This window comes from Acomys russatus, chromosome 2 (assembly GCF_903995435.1).
Source record: "Acomys russatus chromosome 2, mAcoRus1.1, whole genome shotgun sequence".
In the NCBI taxonomy this organism is placed as follows: Eukaryota; Metazoa; Chordata; class Mammalia; order Rodentia; family Muridae; genus Acomys; species Acomys russatus.
Window position 1 is genome coordinate 97,107,861 of NC_067138.1, and position 8,277 is coordinate 97,116,137.

The 8,277-nt window shown below is 40.1% G+C and overlaps 1 protein-coding gene across 1 annotated transcript in view; it reads right to left on the minus strand.

The window, feature by feature from the left end:
* Positions 1-6,544, minus strand: part of Elavl2 (ELAV like RNA binding protein 2) — a 155,240-nt gene extending 148,696 nt beyond the window's left edge. The window contains exon 1 of the mRNA XM_051164158.1: positions 6,523-6,544. The gene's annotated coding sequence lies outside the window, so the exon portion shown is untranslated. The remainder of the gene's footprint in view (positions 1-6,522) is intronic.
* Between the last annotated feature and the right edge of the window lie 1,733 nt (positions 6,545-8,277).

Here is an 8,277-nt window from a genome sequence, read left to right on the forward strand (position 1 = left end):
ATGTACCATAGCCAACACAACATGTAATGGTTTTCTCTTCAAAGAATTTATAGGAATACCTGAAGTGCAGTGCTGGAGGATCCCAGGACCAGAGTAGGATTTTAAGGTACTTTTGACTTTTTTTTCTCCTTACTTTAAAGATACTTAATATTTTTCCAACTCCTGTTTTAAAGACATTATAACTTTGTATGAAGTTGTGAGAATGCAGTATCAGAGAGGTTAAGAAGAAAAGTTTCATACATTTATCCTAGAATAGTCCTAGTGTTTAGTTCAATATTAAGTATACTAAATAGTCTTGTTATTTAAAAACTCATTTTCATGGTGCCTATTATCTTTTAAGTTTAAAGCTGAAAAGGGAATTTAATAATTTAATTTTCTTTTGCTATGCATTTCTATAACCACAGCTTTTATATACACACTTATAGGTATTTATTATTTATATGGGTAGATTTTGCATTTTGATGAATTTGAGTGGAAAGAAAAACTGTCTAGACACAGAGTTTTTTGTTTTCTGTTTGTTTGTTTGTTTGTTTTCGACAGGGTTTCTCTGTCTAACAGCCCTGGCTGTCCTGGACTTGCCTTGTAAACCAGGCTGGCCTGGAACTCACAGGGATCCACCTGCCTCTGCCTCCCAAGTGCTAGGATTAAAGGCATGTGCCACCACTGCCCAGATAGACAGAGAATTTTTATTTAAATACATAATAATATAAATTTCTAAAATATGGATATAATAGAAAATTCATGAAAAGTTGTTAGCATTAAAAACAGAGACTAAACTTTAGTAAGGTTGTTGTTTGTTTAATTGTTTATTTGTTTAATGTACAAACATTAGTCTTTGTCTTTCAAGATATGTGCTCCAGGGCCAAAAGGTAAAGCTGGATTATAAATATTATCCATATTCAAGCCTCATGAGTCTCTCCTTTATGGCTTGCTTCCCTAAAGTTCAATTATCTGACTTGAAAACCATCTATTGATATTTTATTATAATATGCTTTAATTGTGGTAAATCTAGATGATTCTACTTTAAAAGAGTTGGAAATGTAAATGATAGATCACTCATTTTTTTAAAAGTTCTGCACTTAGCCAGATCACTAATATAAATGGCCTGTGTGTATGTGTATAATTTTAAACTGATTTTAAGGCAGGCAGAGTGTCATTATGTCATCCAGATTGGCCTTGAATCTATGATCCTTGTGATTCTGCCTTGAAAATGGTTGGTGTTATAAGTATGTGCCAATTCACCCACTTTCAACTGCTTTATTTGTGTATTTATTATTGTGTGCATGTGTACACAGTATGTAGGCTACACGTGTGGAAGGCAACGGACAACTTGTCAAGTCTCTTCTTTCCCTCAGCGGTCATATGAGTTCCAGTGATGACACTCGGGCCGCCAGGCTTTCATCACTAGCATCTTTACTAGACGAACCATCTTGCTCACCGTCTCATGGTTGTTTTTTATTTGTTTGTTTGTTTTTAATAAACAAGTTCTCTGAATTTTTACAAGAGAATAAGTATTTACCCAAACAAGCTAGGGATCTTGTTTACTGTATAAGGTCACCAGACTTACTCTGGAAGCTTCTCCTGTTCTTCAAGTAAAAATGAAGTATTAAGCAGCTACTGGTTGGCTGTAAGGATGTCCTTAAACATATTTCCATATGGGCAATATGAAAATCAGGACAACCTGCCTTAATTATTTTGATAAAATCCAAATACCCCCACTTTCATGGATCTAGCCATATAGGCAACAAATACAGAGACCGAATATCTATGGACCAAAGATTAATTTTTTAAAAGCACTTCAAATGTGAAGGCGTTCTCTCGGTGTTTATAGAGAGTCTCTCCACTGGAGGGCCTTGGGGTAGACTGAGGCAGGGTTGTCCACTACAGCTCAGGTTGGTTTGAACTCAATGACTGTTTCAGCTGCCTAGGGTCTGCAAGACATCACATCGGGCTAAGGATTGAGCATCTTTTATTGTTTAAAAAGGAACTATATAATGAGGTTCCATTGGAAACTTTTAACTTTTTGTGTATCTTTCTGCTTTTATGGTCCTTTTAGTTCACCAAACAAGGACAGCTTATAAAATGGAGAGCTCGCTATCACTGAACAACTGAGACAAAGGCTGACAACGTCAAGGTAAATGCTAATTTAGGAAGTATGACTAAACATAGAATAATCCTCTTACTTACAAAATCATATAGGATTTTATTCTTTAGAAAGTACTATCATAACTCAATGTTCCAGTCTTTTAAAATAAAAGTTAAATCCTGTTTAAGTTGCTAGCAAAACAAAACACCTTACATACTTAGTTTCAGTTTAAGGAAAATTAAGATTTCAGTTATTATTTCCTTTTATTTAAGTAGGAATTGTAGAAATTTATTTTAAGATACTTTGCCACTATAAATGACTAAGCATTCTATTTTTGGTTTTGTTTTATTTGGTTGGTTGTTTTGCCAGAGTGGGGAGATAGGACAGAAAAGAAAACAAATTCTCCATAACTAAAGTTCTGGAGAAGAAACAACCAACCAAACTAGGCATTACCGCATCTAAAACCAGCTAGAGATGTAGTTAAAAGTATTTCAGAGTTGTTTATGTTTTTTTTCTGAAAAAAGGTTCTTGTCATGCAAACAAAAAAGTTATCAGGTATCAAGTATCAGAGATTATGTGTTTTATTTAAGTGTCTTTTAAGTCTAGTAGAGGATTTCATATTTTTTTCTGTTGTTTGATAAACAGTTTATTTCACTTTGGACCAAAGTTTGGAATGTAACAGCTTTTTTTTTTTTTTTTTTGGTTTTTTGAGACAGAGATTCTCTGGATAGCCTTGAAAATCCTGGACTCACTTTGTAGACCAGGCTGGCCTCGAACTCACAGTGATCTACCAGACTCTGCTGGGATTAAAGGCGTGTGCCACCATGCCCAGCTCGAATGTAACAGGTTTTAATTCAAATCCTCTAATACGTTTGATGACATGTCTGACCTTAAATATGTAAGTATCAAGGCCATATACACCTGCAACTCAAGAGTTCTGAACGCTAGCTGAGATCACGTACGTATACAAAGCAATCACCCATATGACTGGATCCTGACTACTAATAAATTCTCAGCTATTTTAGACTACATAGTGATTATATAAGATATATAAAATGTTAAATATAATGCTAATAATATAATAAAGATTACTTTTTTACCTTAGTGGAGCCCAAGAGATGGCTCAGTGTATAAAGGTGCGTACATCCAAGCCTGTCTACCTGAGTTTAATCCCCAGAGCCCACATGGTGGAAGGAGAGAACCGGCTCATGAAAGCTGTCTTTCACCATCTGCACGCACACTGTATCCTTCTCCTGCATCCCCATATATACATACAAGTAAATAAATGAAAAAAAAAATGTTGGTGTTGCTGAAGAAACAGCATAGTGGTAGAAATCTTGTCTCGCATGTATTAGGTACAATCCCCAGCACCAAAGAACTGATAGCATTACTTGAGTCGGTCATACTTTCCTTCCTTGCTCCTAGGTACATTACAGTCCCTAGGTATTGTACAAGAAGTCAAAATTCCAATGTATTTGATGTAGCAAGAGGTAGTCTAGCTGCCCACCCATCTCTACTTCCTACATCTCATCTACTTATAAGGTATGTAAATAATAACTCAAAATAGCCATATTGAAAGAATCGGTGACTATTTGTCAGACTCAAAAGCATTTAAGACTTTTCCTTTTGGGAGCTAAAGAGATGGCTCAGCGTGTGGCTCTTGCAGAGGACCGGAGTTCAGTTCCCAGTACCCACACAATGGTTCATATATCGATCCCTAACTCAGTTCTAGGCGTTTCAGCACCCACTTCTGACGTCTGTAGGCACCAATCACAAATGTGGTATACCTGCATGCATACAGGAAAAAATTCATATACATAAAATACACAAACCTTATAAAATAAGGGATTTTTTTTTTACTTATGAGCATGATAAAGTTTCTGCTACTTTAAAATGTTTTTGGAGGAGGACTTGGTGGTGCATGCCTGTAATCTCAGTACTCAGGAGGCAGAGACAGGTGGATTGCTGTGAGTTCGAGGCCAGCCTGGTCTATAAAGAGAGTCAGGGACAGCCAAAGCTACACAGAGAAACCCTGTCTCCAAACAACAACAACAATAAAAGGAAAACAAAAACAAAAAGCAAAAAAGCAAAACAAAAGAAAAAAAGTTCTTGCATAGACTAAGGTTGAGGGAAAAATATTAGGATATGATATCTATATATATAATATGCTAATAATACCTAAAAGCACATTATATTTAATTAAAATATATTTATACTTTATATTTAACTATTTTGATTTTTTTAGAAAAACCAGCAAATTATAATATTATATTCTTCTTTGAAGAAATTTCAATATGCATTCAGCAGCCTTAACATTGGCACAAGAACTACAGAATTACTGAGAGAAAATATCAGAAATTATTTTGTTACCTAACTCTTTCAAATAATATTTTTGTGTGTCTTCAACTGAAACAGTATTTTCAATGTGTAGGTGGGGAACCCACAGTAAAGCTGAAGACTTATTTGGGATGGAATGTTGTTAAAAAGAACTCTTAATTAAGGGTATTTTTCTAAATTAGAGTATCAAACTGATCTATTTTTATCTACGTACAGGAGACATATTTAATTACAATTACCTATACATTGGAAGATAATGGATTCTTACTTTCATACTGTATACATACATACAGTTCAATATATTTCTTTAAAATCCCCAGATAATGCTAATATAGTTTGGGATTAACCACATAATTACATCACCAAGGAAATGGGAATAGTAAGGGCCAAAGTGAACTATGTCTGTAAAACGCTGCTGGTTGGCTGTCTGTGGTCCATTTCCAGGTCCACAGAAAAGCCAACTTCCCTACGGAGGTCCTGACACTCCGAACATGTAATACCCCGAATTCTAAGTTTCTGGGATTTTTTTTCTCCCCCACATAATTTACTGAACTGATCTGGGGGGGGGCATGGGAAGTAGTTTAGTTAGCTATTGAGTTTAGAAGCTCTAACTGAAAACAGTAGCATTGATGACTTGGTAAGCTGACTTTGGAAGGAAGCTCCTTGCTGTGAGAGAGAGAGTTACTGGGAAGGAACAGGAACTTCGTAGAATGGGGGGGGGGGGAGTCATTTATTAAAATAGTTATTAAAGACATGTACAGAAATTCATTCATCTGTACAATAATACATGCTAAAAGCATTTTTGTTGTTGCTGTTTCTAGGCTCACAGGATGTTTAGAAAAGATCTTGAGAATCATAAGAATGCAATTTCATCAACACAGAGAAACTAAAGCCCAGAGGCTCAACAAAACAAAAACAACCTTCAAGAGGCATTTTTTGTTTCTATGGCATCATTCAGATGTCAAGACTCAAATACGTGGCTTTTCCTTATCTGACAGTGTACAGGGTCATACCAATATAGGGTATCTCAGTCAAAAAAGCATCTCGTCCCACAAAATAAACAACATCAGTAATAATAAAAAGGGGTCAAGACTACTAGCTCTAGTATTTCTTTCCCATACAAGAAGATCGAGCCAGTTTAAACTTCCCCAGAGTAGAAGCTGAGCCTTCACCCAACTGAAAACTGCTAACTTTGCCACACCACAGATACTGTATTGGATAGCCATTCTCAAAAAATTAATGAGATTTAAAAAAAAAAAAAAAAAAAAAAAGTAAAACTGAAGAACTCTTCCCTGGAATATACTTCCAATCTGAAAATAAATAAAAGCAACTCAGGACATGGTGTTGAAAGGATCTATGCATTTTCCCACTAAAGGCTGCTGTGGCAAGGAAGGCGGAAGGAAAGCCTTTCCCTAACCTTTTAAGTCCACAACTTTTCAAAAGCATTATTTGTTGTTATTCAGGATTTAACATCTGTGTAAGAGAGATGTTGCTACCTGAGGAAGAAGGGGGGGGGGGGGGGCAGCACACAGGGGAGGCGACTGAGGTAGCGTCAGGGACTGTAGGAGACCCTATTGTTCTGTTCTCTGTTAGAATCATCGCCCCAGAGTCTGTTAAGTTCTTTAGGTCAGAGGTTCAGGGTTCTTTTGAAAACAAACAATATCATACTTCCATGTGCACCCCCCACCAAACACACACACTGTCAACTCTCACCCTGTGCCCTCCCAATAAACACACAGGATTAACTCTCACCCTGTGCCCCCCCCCCAATACACACACAGTCAACTCTTACCCTGTGCCTCCCCCCATTACACACACACTGTCAACTCTCACCCACTTTAAATGCATCAAGGCCATTGCCAACCCAATAGTATAAAAAAAAAAAAAAAAAAAAAAAAAAAAGCACAGAACTTGTCTGCTGACCATTGCCAAGAGAGAAAAAAAATTAAAGAAATCAGAAACAGTGGGGGTTTTTTCTGTCCGTTCAGTCACCCCCTCTTCCCAACCCCCAACTCTTTGTGTGTGAATCCCAGTATACCACCCACAGACAGAGCATACCAGAAAAAAAATGATAATTTTTGGTTTAAAAGTTCACTTACCACAGCAACCTCATATTGCTTTGTCATGCTTTTTGCACTTAATTTTTCAAAACTGCTTTTGCTGGGCGCAGAACTGGGAAGGCAGGACTAAGGTATCTCTAGTAATCGCAACAAAAAGGAGAGAGCATTCACCAATCAGAATTACATGTAAATGCACAATCAACCCCCTGAGCGAGATGCAGGGTTCAGAACACACCAGGGAGGAGGAGGGGGTGGGAAAGCCAAGCTAACAAAAGGTAAGAGGGAGAGTTGAGTGGTTGGAGGGGAAATTGATCCTAGCCTCCCTTTTGACAGAGGACTGGCTTTAAACCGCTAGCACCAACCCCGCCCTCAACACCCCCGCGATTACCGGAGCGACCGCACTTGCCTCCAGCCAGTTCAAGTGCACAACAGGAAAGCCCCATCTAAGTTCGCTAGCCCTGCCACGTCTTCCAAAGCCTGGCGGGTTCCTTCAAGAAAACACTTCCAGAGTCATCCATCCACTTGAGGTCTGGGTTTTAGCGGCTGCTGCAGCCCAGGCTGCTGCAAGCAGCTGCTAGGATCCTTGCAGTCTCACTCCCGTCTCGGTCGCGCTGCACAATAGCCCCGGCTGGGTGCACCTCATTAAGCCAGCCCGAGAGCCCCAGGAACCGGGCAAGCTTCGAGACAGAGCGGCCCCTTTGTAATGACTGTGATGGATGCAATCGAAGGGTGGGGTCTGGGTGGGTCAAAACTGTTAATGACAGTATGTATCATTCTGTCTGTCCTAGAGGTAAAAAGCACCCCCCCATATCTCTCTCTCTCTCTCTCTCTCTCTCTCTCTCTCTCTCTCTCTCTCTCTCTCTCTCTCTCTCTCTCTTTCTGTGTATGTGTGTGTGTGTGTGTGTGTGTGTGTGTGTGTGTGTGTCCGTCCGTCGTCCCTCTTAATCCAATTCCCTATAAGGCATTTTCTGCAGTCAGCTTTCAAAGACGTAGAAAACCCATCGGATCATTCTCAGTGCAACACAATATACAGTGGCCCGACCCAAACACTAAGAGGACCCTAAAACTGAAACAAGGGTGGGCGAGGACGGTGGGATGCTGCTGGAGGAGACGCACGGGAGTGAACGGGCCAACCTTTGCACCTGTCCTCGGAGCGCTCGGTCGATTCCGCGCACCTCTCGGAGGCGCCGGCCCGCGCTGACTGCGCGCCTTGGAACTCCGGCGCCCTGTCCCTCTGGAGACGCGAAGGTGCTCAAAAGCTGCTCCAGCAAGTCTGCACCCCGCCCGCCGACCCCCCTGGGGGAACCCGCTCGGGCTGCTGGGAAGTGCATGCAGGGGCGCCGCCCTGGCCCACAGGTGGGCGCCGCCCTGGCCCGCAGGTGTGCCACAGGCACTGTAGCTAGGTGCAGATGCTCCGGCCGGCTAGTCTGGAGCCTCCCATCAGCTCCCTTCAAGTGAAAAACACCCCCCCCCCCCAAGCTACTATATTTTCTTTTTTCCTTTCAGTTTTGTTAATGGTCCTAAGGACCGTAGTTTGTAGACTCGGGTTGCCACTTACTGGAAAATCGTACCCATACTTTGATTTCCTTGCGTGGACAAATAGACTTCTGTTTTACACCCAACTTTCCATTTCTAACTTAATGTGAATCTGCATCTTGATGCAGCTTCAATGAACCTTCCAAGCACCGTGAGCACTTTCTGCAGAACCTCGTGGAGAGAATCTATTCCTTCCTCTTAGAGTTTAGTGAGCCACCACTTCCCTGCCTCGGAGTTTTGTTTTGTTTTGTTTTGTTT